This window comes from Prionailurus bengalensis, chromosome D4, assembly GCF_016509475.1.
Source record: "Prionailurus bengalensis isolate Pbe53 chromosome D4, Fcat_Pben_1.1_paternal_pri, whole genome shotgun sequence".
NCBI classification, from domain to species: domain Eukaryota; kingdom Metazoa; phylum Chordata; class Mammalia; order Carnivora; family Felidae; genus Prionailurus; species Prionailurus bengalensis.
Window position 1 is genome coordinate 70,241 of NC_057359.1, and position 15,437 is coordinate 85,677.

Consider the following 15,437-nt stretch of genomic DNA (forward strand, 5'->3'; position numbering starts at 1 on the left):
ACCTGAGCCGAAGTGGGACTCTTAACCCAATGAGCCACCCAGGCTCCCAGAAAGCATCTGACTTAAAAGGAAAATCACCATTACATCGCTGATGAAGGGGCACATGGAGCACCTGCGTGAAGCCCTCCAGGACCAAGTGGGTGTGCGACCATGACTTAAGAATTACCCTGACCCCTAACGTTAATCCTAACCATAACCCTTACCTTAAGAAATGCCTGCTTCTTCAGCTGTGGAAGTGAAAAGAGCCATTTGTGAAACATCAGATTTAATAGTGGCATCACTACTCCCTCACTGAGGGGAGGCCCAGCGCATGGTGGACACCTTCACATTCAGAGGGGGTGGCAAATAGCATGCAAGAACCCTCTCCTGCATGCAGGGGAGGCAGGCCGGTATGGGAAGCCCTATCAGGCTAGAGGGGGCAGGACGATGGTGTGAAAAATCTCCCACACAGAGAGGGTAGGGCTACTGCCTGAATGCCCTCCCTCACCGAATGGGGGGCAGTGTCCACGTGTGAACACCCTCCGGCTTAGAGTGGGGGTGCAAGCATGACCTACCCCTTACCCTAGCCCTAACCCTAACCCTAACCCCTAGCCCTAAACCCTAACCCTAACCCTAACCCTGTTTTTCCCTGATACCTAGAACCTGCAGTGGGTCATGTCTCCAACAAAACTGACTGCCACATGTGGAGAGTGCCCACATGGACACCTGGTTTTCCCCTCTAACCATCAATTCCACAGTAATTGGTATTGTCATTAGAGGGGTGGGACCCTTTGGAACAAGAGGGGCTTCTCTTGTTAAATTCGGCCAGCAGTGAGCGCTGAGACGCCCGGGGCCCTGAGCCTGAGCTGCGGGCACCCAGTGGCAGGGATGGTCCCTGCAGCTGCCGCAAGCCCCTGGGAGGCAGGACATCTGAGAGATGGTGCCCGACCATCTGGGCTGTGAGGCACGTGCTGTCTGCTGCTTACTCGCTCCGCTGGGCACTGCCTCCTCTTTCTCAGACCCGAAGCCCCGGGAAGAAGACACCTGATGTTCCTCCACACCCTCAGGACCCCAGGCTCCCAATTATTTTTAAAGGTCTGAAGGCATCAGAGAGCCAGCCAAGAAGGGAGCAATTAGGAGACAGATTCAAGAGAAGCCATACTTGTAGGGACGTAGGCCAGGATTCGGGCATTTTTGCCCAGGTCGGGGCTGAATGAATTAGCAGTGCTTGTGACATCCTGGGGGAGGTGGGAAGGAGAACATGGGGTGCCAGCTCCCAGGGGCACCCGTGGTGGTCTCCTGCATTTGGATTGGAACCCTGGGAGCAACACTAAATTACAGGTAAAGGTGTAAAAAAAAAAAAAAAAAAGCAAAGATAATGCAAGCAGACTGTAGCTGGTGCTGAGACATCTGGGGCCTTAGGAGTTTGAAGTTTCTGATAATGTAATTAGGTGATTTGGATTGCTAGTCAGGAGGAGACTCAGGAGGACCTGTGGGCCTCATATTATTTCTAGAAGGAATTTTCAATGCATTGTCTACAATATTCAAATTTATACTGACACAAGAGGAGACCAGGTAACATTAACAAGAACAAGCAGAAAGAACAAGTGATAGAAATAGGTTCACGGGGGATCAGAGATTAGAATTAGAATATGCAGGGGAGCCTGGGGGCTCGGTCATTTCAACGTGCATCGCTTGATTTCAGCTCAGGTCATGATTTCGGCTCAGGTCATGATGGAGCCCAAGTTTTACACATTGAGTACACATTTGAGTACACAATTTTTTTGCAAAACTGTTTCTAGCTTTAATATTACAAAGCTTCTTTTACATTTTAGGCTGCAAATGTAAAACAGTATCTCCATTCCTTCATCAAAAATGTGTTGACTGCTTATTCCATGGCAGGCACTGGACTGAGCACTGGGAAGCAGATGAATATAGCATGGTCTATCTTCCTCAATGTAAGGCCTGTAAGATTCAGTCCGCTGTGTTTATTTAATATATTTACAACACTAGCCATTCTGTTTACAGCTATCCATCCTACCTTATCCCTTCCCCAGATAAAAAAATAAGCACTGTTCAAATTTAAGATTTACTATGTTAAAAAAAAACAATTCAACTGCAGCACCGGGGTGATCAGTCGATTGAGTGTCAGACTTTGGCTCATGGATTGGAGCCCCACCTTGGGCTCTGTGCTGACAACTCAGAGCCTGGAGCCTGCTTTGGATTCTATGCCTCCCCCCTCCTCTCTCCCTGTCCTTCCCCGACTCGTGATCTGTTTCTCTGTGTCAAAAATAAGCATTAAAAAAAAAAAAAACCAATTCAACTGAGTAAGTTTGAAGATTTGATTGGCTTTATTAAGCAATACATAAGTTGGGCAACATCTCTTCTAGCAAACAGAAAGATACTCCCAGGAGTTATACAAAATGGAAAGTTTTTAGAGGATGGAAGGTGCAGCAAGAAGTTATTAGCATAAGAAAAGAAAGAATTGCTTCAAGCCACCTTCCCTTAGGGGGAAGCAAGGGGTTCCTATTAGGCAGATGACCTCAACTTCTTTGGGGGCTGGTAAGGGCCCATGGTACAAAGCACCTCACTGATTGTGACCAGCAAATCCCAGATTGATTGGCTTAAAATTCAATTCCTTAAAACTACAATTAAGTCTTAGTTTCTCATCCTGGGTGCAAGTGTCTCCACCTTGGGCCTGTGGTTTCCTTTTTAACAGTATTGTTCTGCAACCAACCTCCAGAACTTTTTCATCTTGTAAAACTGAAAAATCTATACCCATTCAACAACTTCCCACCTCCCTCTCCCCACTAGGGCCTGGCAACCACCATTCTACTTTTTGTCTCCATGATTTTTGCTATTCTAGATACCTCCTATCAATATAACTGAGACACAGAAATGGAAGAAAGTCTCCATCTCTGCCGTTTCTCTGCAAAGCCCCGTTCGCACATTCTCTATATTTCACCTTGCATCTGAGTAAACCAAAGAAGCTATGTTTCTACCCCAAGGGAGAAACAAGAAAGTTAATCATTCTCTGAGTTTTGTCCTAGGCCCCCAAATACCTGATAACATCTAAAAATAACCAGACCCCAAACATATTCCAAGACATTAGCTTTTAACAAACTTCTGCAGACACTGGCATTAATACCCCCTACCTTCCATGATTTATGAAATAACTCCTATTATTCACCTATCATTCACCTTTGGTCAGACCCTATCCTGGATTCCTGAAGGAACACTTACCCTGGACCCCTTTCCACTATAAACCCCTAACACTCACTCTCCTTTCCTTTCCAAGTTTCCCAGAGAACAAACTGAGGGTTGATGGAGGGAGATGGGTGAGGGATGGGCTAGATGGGTGATGGGTACTGTGGAGGGTACTTGTGATGGGGGCTAGGTGTTATATATAGTGATGAACCACAGAATTCTACACCTGAAACCAATAGTGCACTGTATGTTAACTAACTAGAATTTAAATAAAAATTTGAAAACAGAACAAAAAACAAAAATGATTTTCCTCAAGAAGAGGAAGCCCAGGTACACTGAGAAGCAGTTGTGTGAAAAGAAGTGAAATGTTATGCCTGACACTGTAACACTGTAAGGAGTGCTCCGTATACTAGTTGCACTGCTCTGTTCATAATGGTTAATACTAGACAAACAGTAGACCAATGCGGCAGCAAATCAGTTGTTTTCCCAGAGTATTGGCCTCCTTGCGTGTGTAGTTTGAGTACACATTCCAAACGTACTACTGAGTTTCTTCCAGCCTGATCAAAAGTTTCTTTTTTTCTTTGCTCTGAATAAAGCTGAACCATGGGTTCTCTATAGAAGGTGGTATTTGGGGCTTTCCTTCTGTTTTTAAAGCAATTTCTGCTTATTTTATTGTCTACTTAAGTTTAGTTTAATTACCTTTTATTTTTTTAATGTTTATTTATTTTTGAGGGAGAGACAGAGAGTGAGCGGGCAGAGGAGAGAGAGAGAGAAGAAGACACAGAATCCAAAGCAGGCTCCAGGCTCTGAGCTGTCAGCACAGAGCCTGATGGGGGCTCGAACTCACAAATTGTGAGATCATGACCTAAGCCAAAGTCAGATGCTCAGCCAACTGAGCCACCCAGGCACCCCAGTTTAATGACCTTTTAAAAGTGGCATTGTAGGGGTGCCTGAGTGGCTCAGTTGATTAAGTATGCAACTCTGGATTTCATCTCAGGTCATGATCTCAAAGTTCATGAGTTGAAGCCCCATGTCAGGCTCTGTGCTGATAGCTCAGAGCCTGGAACCTGCTTCGGATTCTGTGTCTCCCTCTCTCTCTGCCCCTCCCCAACTCATACTCTGTCTCTCTCTCTCTCAAAAATAAATAAAACTAAAAAAAAAGAAAAGATGTTTCCATAACACAATGTAGGTCATAACTGCAATGTTACATGAGCAAAACTGTTTTGCTTAGAACCCACTTACAGTCTGTAACTCAGAAAGCTTTACTTCCTCAGAAAACATGAAGTCAATAAGCAGTTTATGTGAAGATATGGCATTAGATAATGCATATGCATATGAATATACATATATATTCTGAAATTACATTACATCTGGGACTGATTGCAGCATCAGGAAAAGAGTTAGGCAATGCAAAGTTGGAGCACGTGCCGACGTCCTGGGGCTCTGACTCAGCAGGTTTGCCAGGTCCCAGCTCTGAAAGTTCACCACTATCTCAGGTGACAAAGACTGTAACAGAGGATAATTTGACATAGTCTAGACTATATTTGCAGTTAGCTGTGTTTCCCCAGTGGCCAGGCTCATTATCCAGAGTTGGAAGCGTACCATCTAACTAACATTTATGGATTATTCAACTGTATTTCCACCCACTCTCAGAATAAATCACAGTCTGTGGGTTTGAGCCCCACATTGGGATCTGTGCTGACAGCCGGACCCTGCTTGGGATTCTCTGTCTCCCTCTCTCTCTCCACCCTTCCCTCTCTCTCAAAATACATAAATAAACTTTAAAAAAAAGCCAATTACCATACTAGCAAAATGAGTTTATTCAGGGATAGCAGAAGAATTGCAATTCAGGACAAACCATAGCCAAGTTGGGAGAACAAAGTGAAGGTCAATTTTCATGATTCTTTTTGTTTTGTTTTGTAGTTTTTTGTTTTTGAGGGAGGAGGGGGGAAGCAGTGAGAGAGACAGAGATAATCCCAAGCATCCTCCACACTGTTAGCGAAAAGACGGGTTTGGGACTTGATCTCACGACCTCGAGATCATGACCTGAGCTTATATCAAGAGTTGGATACATAACCAGACTGAGCCACTCAGGCATCCCTTTTATGAGGTTTTAAGAGGAAACTGGGAAAGGCTGTTTTGAACAAAACTATATCTGAGAAGAACAAGACTCTGAGGTTGTGGTGATTTCTCATCTGCAAGCAGTGGTTAATGTGTTGTTTCTGGAGCAAAGAGAGATCCTTCCTTTTCTTAAAATTCCTACCTGTGTCCTTCCTTATTGAAATAAAAATTATCTTCCTTCTTCCTGCTGATTGTGCAGGCTGCAGCAAGTGGGGCGTACATGTTAGCCCCCGTGCAGGACTTCCCAACTCCGTTCTTTTTTTTTTAAGCTATTGTTTTCCTCTTCTTCTTTTTAACGTTTATTTATTTTTGACAGAGTGAGAGAGAGAGAGAGAGAGAGAGCACAGCAAGGGAGGGGCAGAGAGAAGGGGGAACAGATATCCAAAGTGGGCTCCACGCTGTCAGCGCAGAGCTCAATGCAGGGCTCAAACTTGTGAACCATGAGATCATGACCCTCTGAGCCAAAATCAGATGCTTAACCAACCAAGCCACCCTCCCAACCCATTCATAACTGAGGCTTTCTTTATTTATTTTCACATAACTGTAACAAAAAGAAGAAAAAGAAAATAAGTATTGGAGAGAATGTGGAGAAACTGGAACCCTCTTACATTTCTGTAGAAATGTAAAACAGTGTACCAGTGTGGGAAACAGCTTGGAGGTTTCTCCAAAAGCTAAACATAGAATTACAAACCAGCACTTGCCCCTCTGGATATATACCCAAAAGAACTGAACATGGAGTTCAAGAAAACCTTGTACAGAAATGTTCATGGCAGCACTATTAATGACATTCAAAAGGTAGAAAGAGCCCAAACACCCATCACATGATGCACAAATAAACAAAGGTGGCATATAAATACAATAAAATGTTATTTAGTTTTTAAAGACGAAGAAAATTCTGTGGTATGTTACAGCATGAATAAAACGTGACGACATTTGTACTAAGTGAAATAAGCCATTCATACACACACACATACAATACTACATAATTCCACCTTGTGAGATTCCTAAGGTAGTCAGTTTCATAGAAATGGAAAAAAGAATGCTGATCATCAGCGGCTGGCGGGAGGCGGGGGGTGAGGAGTCACTGGGGAGTGATTGCTGGGAGTGATTGCTTGCTGGGGGCCCAGTCTCCGTTGGTGGAATAAAAATGATGTGGGACTAGGTGAAGGTGATGGTTGCACAACCTTGTGAATGTACTACATACTTTAAAATAGTTAATTTTGGGGTGCCTGGGTGGCTCAGTCAGAGAAACATCTGACTTTGGCTCAGGTCATGATCACGGTACACAGGTTTGAGCCCCGCGTTGGGCTCTGTGCTGGCAGCTCAGAGCCTGGAGCCTGTTTCAGATTCTGTGTCTCCCTCTCTCTCTGTCCCTCCCCTACTCCCACTCTGTTTCTCTCTCTCTCTCTCAAAAATAAACATTAAAAAAATTTTAATGGCTAATTTTGTGTTACATAAATTGCACCTCAACTTTAAAAAAAAGTGCAGGAAGTCCTCCTTTATGGTTAGCAAAGGCCTGGAGACAAGTGTGCAGATCAAGAAAAAAAAAGAAAGGGTGCCTGGTTGGCTCAGTCGGTTGAGTGTTCAACTTTGGCTCAGGTGGTGACCTTGTGATTCCTGAGTTGAGCCCCATATCCAGCTCACTGCTGTCAGCCCAGCACCCTCTTCATATCCCGTCTCCCTCTCTCTCTCTGCCCCTCCCCTGTTTGTGTTCTCTCTCTCTCTCTCTCAAAATTAAATAAACCTTTTTTAAAAAATAAATGAGGGGCGCCTGGGTGGCACAGTTGGTTAAGCGTCCGACTTCAGCCAGGTCACGATCTCGCCGTCCGGGAGTTCGAGCCCCGCGTCAGGCTCTGGGCTGATGGCTCAGAGCCTGGAGCCTGTTTCCGATTCTGTGTCTCCCTCTCTCTCTGCCCCTCCCCCATTCATGCTCTGTCTCTCTCTGTCCCAAAAATAAATAAACGTTGAAAAAAAATTTTTAAAAAATAAATGAAAATAGAAAAAGACCTTTGGCATAGTGTAGGTGTGTAGGCTAGGAGCTGAGAAGAGGTCCCTCAGCCAGCCAGCCTTCATTACTGAGCAGGCATTGACCATTGTCATCCTTATCTGAAACTCAGGCTTTATTTTGTGCTTTTCTTATCATAAGTACCTAGTGTTATTTCCCAAGTCTATACTAATGCTTTCTTAATTGTTGCAACCAATATCTTATCTTGGAAAACCAAGCTGCTTGGAAAACCAAGATCAAGAACTGCAAACAGCTTTGGCCTGGAGAAGAGGTGATATGCAGAAAATGGAACAAAAGTTGAGATCATAGCCTTCAGGAAAACCTGTGGGGCAAGCACTCACTCAGAAGCCCAGTAAAAGTCTAGACTCCCAGCATTCACTCAGCTGGGCTGATAACCTCTTGTTAAATGGAAATCTGGAGAACTTGGGGACACCTGGTCTATACTGAGAAGCACACACACACACACACACACACAGCAGATGTTGGCCTGTACAGTGGAATTCTGGAAAGGCTCATGGCCCAGAACACAGGGCGTGCCTCCAGGCACAGCACCTGCCAACTCTGAGAGAGTGACAAATCTCTATCTGGGCAGCCATTCTACCACAACATTCAGGGAGAGGAATTTACACAAAGGTCAGACCAGCATCTCAAAATCTGGCTCACGACCCTTGCCTTTGAAATCCCAAAAGCTGCAGGGGAGATCATATGAAAAGTACCACACTAGTAGTTTCCTGGGGAGCCTGGGGCTTGGTAGAAACTGTGGTTGGTTCTGGCTGGTGGCAGCCTGCCCTAGCACCAAGCACATGAACTTTCTGGTTTTCCAGGGTTGTTGATGATGACATCAGAGCACAGCTTGGAAAACCAATGGACCATGGCTGTATGTTGACAGTATGTTGGCTTTGTTCACAGCAGACTTCCTAATGCCAAGACCATTATCAGGCACATAGTGGGTGACAAAAAAAAATAATATGTATCTGAATGACTGAGCCATAGAGAAGCTTGATCCCAGCTGCAAACTAGGAGACCTCATTGAACCTGCAAGTTCACGTCACTAGAATACAGTAAAAAGAAAGCTGAAAGACCCCAACCCTCACTAAACCCAGAGTGGGGAGCATCATTGCAATTCCTTCATTACAACTCATTCAAGTTGTTTTGTTTCGGTTTTCATCCTTCTATTTTCAGATACTAGCTTGTCACTTATTTGTAAAAAATGCCTTCACAAAAAATTTAAAGGAATCAGAAAAATACAGCCTAAAGAGTTTCCTGGGTCCCCTTCTGGATCTTGTATACTCCACCAAGTTTCACTTTTAATATTGGAAAAGTAGCAGCTGTGGGAATGGACTTCTAAATGCCTTGCTGGCCACACACCGCAAAGGCCGAAATGTGATAGAATGCACTCTGTAGGTGCTAAGTGCTCACCAAGACCCCACATGATTAGCCCTATTTTGCACATAGGAGAAAGATGAAAGTCATGATCTTTGCATACTAAGGTATGTGGACACTCACAAGAATGGGTTGGGGCCATGTTGCCTGCCCAGTGTTCATTCTCTAAGGCATAACAACTTCACTAGGGCATCATATGATGTGGCACTTGCTTCCTTACAGCAAGCTCTGACCTCCACACTGTCCCTCCTGTCCTGCTCCCCTTTGTCACACCAGAGGATCCCAGCAGCCTCATCTAGTGCACATCCACATACTCTGCTCACGTTGTCTGCTTTGATCTGACTTGGCCTCACGGTCCATCCATCACTTCAGTTTTTAGTTTTCCTTCTGAAACACTTTAGAATTCAGCCACTCACCATCCCCACTGTCACTTCTCACCTAGGCCCTGACCACAGCCTCCTGACAGTCTCCTGTCTCCACTCTGGCCCATACATCCTATGTGCTACACTAGAATGGAAGAGATCATTGCACAAGGCAAATCAGTGACTGTGTTATTCTTGACACCTCTGATGGACTCTACCACATCTGGAGAGAAGTTGACATGGCCCCATAGAGGCCACACCTCTTGGCTTCATCTTCCTCTCTGCTTCTCTCACTTATAGTGCTCTAGCCACACTGTCCTTTGTCCCTCTCTCAGCCACCCCAAACTTATCCCCTTTCTGAGCCTTACACAGGGCCTTCTGTTTTGAACACTCACCTTTCAGATCACCTCATAACTGCTTCCTCATTGTCATTCAGGTCTTAATTAAAGTGTCTGCTTTTCAGAGGGGCCATCTCAAACACCAAATAAAAACACTTTCACAAATTCTTATCTTTTCCATGGTAATTTATAGTACCTGACGTGATCTTATTCATTTCTTTAAATGTTTATTCCCTCTCTTTTCAGAAGAATATAAGCTGCTATGGGACTCTGGCTTGTGATTAGAACAATGCCCAGCTTGGGCACCTAGGTGGCTCAGTCAGTTAAGTATCTGACTCTTGATTTCAGCTCAGGTCATGATCTCACAGTCTTGATATCAAGCTCCATGCTGGGTTCTGTGCTGAGTGTGGAGCCTACTTGAGATTCTCTCTCCCCCTCTTTCTTTCTGTCCCTCCCCTGCTCACACTTGTATTCTCCGCTCCCATCTTTCTGTCTCAAAAAAAAAAAAAAAAAAAAAAAAAAAAAAAAAGAACAACGCCCTGCTCACAATAGGGAATCAAAACACGGAGGAAGAGAAAAAACTAACGTACCAATTTGTTCACATTGGTTTCTGTAAGCATGCGGAAGGCAAGTGAGTTGAGAAAAAAGCAAGACTGTAAAATTTTTAAAAACGACCATGATAAGAATGAATGTATAGTGATACATGTTTTGTACATGCATAAAACTGAACATGTGTGAATATGTTTGTGTTATTAATGAAAAAATTACTTATGACTCTTGGTAAGGATAGTAAGGAAACTTTAAGGGGAACACTACAATGGGATTTTGTAGTTGGGGAGAGAGAAAGGGTTCAACTCATAACACAACAAAGAAAAATGGGAATTTATAGCCAAGTAGGTCAGTGGATAGAAAAGTGAGAGGAAGCATCAGGGGTTAGAGACGATTCTGGCCAAATAGGATCCTGCTGAGTCCTAACAGGATTCCCACTGAAGGCAGTCTGGGGTGATCAATATAAACCACAACACCCCTTGGACTTCAGTAGTCAGCATCATTGTCAACTAGTTAATCGCATGCTGAGAGCAAGTAGTCCCTATAGGGGAGTATCTGTGGGCATGAGTCACAGGAAATACACGACGGGGCCCGCTGGGAGTAGAAGCCAAGGGTGTCAACAGGGAAGACAAAGAGTATCAAAGACAAAAGTCACCCAGGAGAGCCCTGTCTCAACTGCCCAGCAGCCTCTGCCAGCTTTCATGAAGCAAGATAACCTGGAGTTATGGTCCCAATGAGCAGGTGGATGCCCCAGAGGCATGACCGATTCCTCAGCCCTCTCTACCATGCAGCACTGGAACTGCCTGGGAGAGCCTTACATGCAAGCAGAAAAGTCCCCAGAGTAAGATGCATGAATCTTCCAAACATTTTAAAATAACTACAGGTGTGTAAAAGACCAACCATCTCTGTCCTCCCAGGGCTGTCCTGGTTTTAACACTGAATGTCCCATATCTTGGGAAACCCTCAGTCCCATGCAAATGAGGCCAGTTGGTCAGCTAATTAGAGACTCTGAAGCAGGAGATGGGTTTGAGCATCACTCTCCTCTTCCTGTTACACTGATATCATGAGATGCTATTTAATAAACAAAATTTGGTTTCTACAAGAAAGCCAGACATTGAATTAATAGGTTGTGCTCATATTTGGCAATTAAATGGGACTATATATAGTCTGCATGGTTACCTTATTTCTGTTATACAATGACAACAAGTATCACAATGAATTTTCGTTAATGTCTCTACTACTGGATTGCTAGGTCTTGAAAAGCTTTATACTCCTATGAAAACATTTGTATGAAGAATTTTATTCTCCACATACTATTTCAAACAACTTACTCTGAAATTCCATTACTGAGAATTTTTGGATGGAGGAGGAGGGAGGCAATACCTTTTGGTTGTTCTATTTCTTATATGGATTGCATTGTCAATGAAACTACATCACTCTTTGAAAATTAGATAAAATGCTATCAGGGTTAGGGTTAGATTTCTCTGGTCATTTGATATTTTATTATCTATAATCATTCAACACATCTATTTGGTTGAAGTGTATTCATTAATCAATGGATTATATATCTATCTGTTTTGGCAATTTAGATTGTATTTTATTCTGAGTTTTATCTTCTCCATTTTATGGGTTTTAATAGGGCCAATGGCTTTCAAGTTGGATTATAAGAAACCTTAGGTTTCTACATAGTGTACAATTGGCCATTGGTTTTAATTCAGATCATGTTAGTTGTTTATTTATTTCCAGTAAAATTAACATACAGTGTTATATTAGTTTCAGATGTATATAGTTGTATTTTTATGGAAACAAAGCTGAACTTGGGATTACACTCTGACCAAAGGCTCACTAACAGCAAATAAATTATAACCTGATAAGTAATGTCTTAAAGGCAAAGATACTATAATAATCCACTTTGAACATTTAAGGTGTCATGCTCCCCATCATTGTCTTTGAGATTATGAAAGAATAGTAGATTACAGATCACCCTTATTTAATAGATGAGAACACTGTGTCTCACGGATATGAAGTAACTTGGTCAAAGTGACACTGTTTTTAGTGGCTGAACTGTTGAGAATTGGAAAACAATTGGAGCATTGTTTGAGTTTCACAATGGTGTTGTAATCCAGTTTCAAGCAGCTAAGTCAATGTATGAGGGCAAGGACTTCATAAATTCAACAGCAAAAATGTTCTAACAGGAAATGAGAGACAACTTTATTCAGCATTTTCTTTCTTCTTTTTTTTTGCAAAAGATTTAAAATAAGAATTAATAAGTTTGATTTACTAAGAGAACTGTGGAATACTTTCATAATTTCTTAAAGAATTGTAGTGAAAATGGAGTATCCCAAGGTTTCCCAGCCTGTTAGCAGCACAGTGCTACCACATGAACACAAATGCCATGATCTCACAGCTCTGAGCACCTTACCACCAGATGCACCTGCCCACACTGGCATTCCAGGCTAGCCTTCCCACTGTATTCTGAGGCTTCTCTCTGGTGGTGATACTTTTCACTGTGATGTTCTCATGCCCTTTGAGCCCTGGATGCAAGGCCAATGGTGGAGGTTCAGCTTTCTTGTTGCCCGACAGCTCCCAGATGAGATGAATGTTCCTCTTTCACTCCAGGTCAAGGTGGGTCATCTGGGCCACAATCTTCCCAAAGCCTATTGAAACTATATTAATTACATGGAGCTGTTTTGCTCATTACTTATTCAATTTGACATATCCAATTTGTAAGATAATATTAAATTGTGGTCACGAACTCTGGAGTCATTCTACATGTTTGAATCCTGGTACCACCACTTACTGATGGTGTGGCCTTGAGTGCCATAACTAATCTCTCTACTTCTGTTTTCCTGAATTTTATTTTTATTTATTTATTTTTTTTTATTAAAATTTTTTTTTCAACGTTTATTTATTTTTGGGACAGAGAGAGACAGAGCATGAACGGGCGAGGGGCAGAGAGAGAGGGAGACACAGAATCGGAAACAGGCTCCAGGCTCTGAGCCATCAGCCCAGAGCCCGACGCGGGGCTCTAACTCACGGACCGCGAGATCGTGACCTGGCTGAAGTCGGACGCTTAACCGACTGCGCCACCCAGGCGCCCCTATTTTTATTTTTTTTTTAATAAATGTTTGTTTGTTTGTTTAGAGAGAGAGTGTGTGTGCACAAGCTGGGGAAGGACAGAGATAGAAGGAGAGAGAGAATCCCAAGCAGGCTCCATGCTATCAGCACAGAGCTGATGTGGGGCTCAAACCTACGAAACGCAGGACCATGACCTGAGCTGCTTAAGACCAAGCAAGACTTAGCTGCTTAACTAACTAGCCACCCAGGCGCCCCTTTCCTGCATTTAAAATGCAGACAACGCCTGCAGGTTTGTCCTGATGCACTGACTGTGTATTAAACGGTTAGTACAGGCCTGACATTCAGTTAACTCTCAGTAAATGTGCTTTTATTCTTTCTGTATGTTGACACTGGTATACAATTGTGAATAAGACACAGATTTGTCCTCAAAATACTTCTAGTCCAGTTTATTTGGGTGAGTTGAGTTTATTTCAATTCAACTATTTGTCAATAGATAATAGAAAGTATTTTTCTCAAAAAGGTGAGAAATATAGAAAGAATATATATACAAAGAATATATACAAAGAAATATAGAAATTACAAATAATTATAATGAGTACAATAAATAAGTAGTGTGCACAAGGTAAAAGGCAGAAGCCACAGAGAAAGAGACCAGGAACTTTAAATTTTATTGTTATGTTAGCCTAAAAGTAAAAATGTCAGTTACTTTACTAGCAAAATGGGTTTATTTAGGAATAGCAGAGAATTGTAATCGTAACATGCAAGCTATAGTAAAACAAAAGGCGAGTCCAATAAACAAAGCAGAGAAATGTGGTTTCATGGAGAATATGGGGTAGGTTGGTTGGGAGGTGTTGTTTTGAATGAAAGTTTATTGAAGAATAGCAAGAATTCAGGGTGATGAGTTTCTCATTAGCTGAGCTGCAGGGATAGTTAATTTCTTGCAGGAGATGCAGTGAACATCTTTTCCTGTTGGAGCCAGAATTTTGTTTGAAGAGCGCATGCACAGATGGAAGTAAACCCAAAGATAAAGACACTAAATTACCAAGAGATAAGAAGGTATGAATTAAGGCAGTGTGAGTAAGCAGGTGGAGAATGACTTGAGATATAGAATAAATAGGACATGATGGTTGCTTGCATGTGTGGGTAGAGAAAGAGAGGTAGGATATTAGAAAGGCTATAAAGTAACATTTGATAATTGATTATGAGGGAGTGGCAGGGAGGAGGAGCTGACCCACATCAGCAATAATTCCCACTTTAGGCATAGAGATTGTATCAAGTGGCAGCCACACATATTCAGCATGTCAATATGTGAGAGAAGTAGGGCAAGCAGGAAAGTCCTGAAGTTCCTCACCTTTTGCATAGTTCACACACATTGCAGAATGAACTCTTCATCTACCTGGCTCATTCAAAATTCCATCCTTTCTTATGAAACGTTTGCCTGTTCAATCTGGTTCTGAACCATTTGTGTATGCATGGCAGCCTAACATACTTTTTTCAAAAGGTAAATTACATTTGACTTTAAACCAAATTTACTATATAGAATAGCTCTGTGATGCAAGGAATTGAGAAGATTGAGTAAGGATAGTTCTCCATAAATAAGAGGGGAATGAATAAGGTGAAACCTTTCAAACAACAGACAGATATAAAAACAGATATGTGTATACATGAGAGGGCCTAGATGCATTGATGCCTCAGTAGCGACAAGCACACTCACCACGCAAATCTTGGGTTTTTTTTTTTTAATTGTTTAAGTCTATTTATTTTGAGAAAGGGGAGGGGCAGAGAGAGGGGGAGAGAGAGAATCCCAAGCAGGCTCTGTGCTGTCAGCTCAGAGCCCAACATGAGGCTTGATCTTACCGATGTGAGATCATGACGTGAGCCAAAATCAAGAGTCAGATGCTCAACCGACTGAGCCACCCAGGTGCCCCCAAATTTGTTTTCTAAGTACCAGTCTCTAATAAAAGGAATCGGAAACAGCTGATTCTAGGGATGGTCTGAGAAAGTACAAGATGAATCTGAAGCATCTTGTAGAGTCAGAAAATAACAAAGTTCTTTTAAAAAAAATAAAAGTAATTTCTGTAAAGGACATAGGAGAAAACCTGAAAGAGCCCCCAATGGCCAAAGATAGAACAATCTGAACAAAATAATGATAGAATTCTAGGTTGAGGCTGTTTTTCTTCTTTCATTCTCTAAAAATGCTGCTCCACTGTCTCTAGCTTGCATTGTTACTGAGAAAAATATGTCTCATTCTTATATTTGCTCTTCTGTATGTGATGTGTCTCTTTTGGGGGGCTTCTTTTAAGATTTTCTGTTTTTAACTAGTTTTAAGCAATTTGGTTATGATGTGCTTTGATGTAGTTTTCCTCATGTTTCTTGTCCTTAGGGATTATGGAGCCTCTTGGGTCTGTGGGTTTA

General features: G+C 42.5%; 1 long non-coding RNA gene across 1 annotated transcript in view; it reads right to left on the minus strand.

Annotated features, from left to right (window-relative positions):
* The window catches only part of LOC122474890, a 30,764-nt gene that overhangs the window by 972 nt on the left and 14,355 nt on the right, over positions 1 to 15,437 (minus strand). The gene's annotated exons all lie outside the window — the stretch shown is intronic.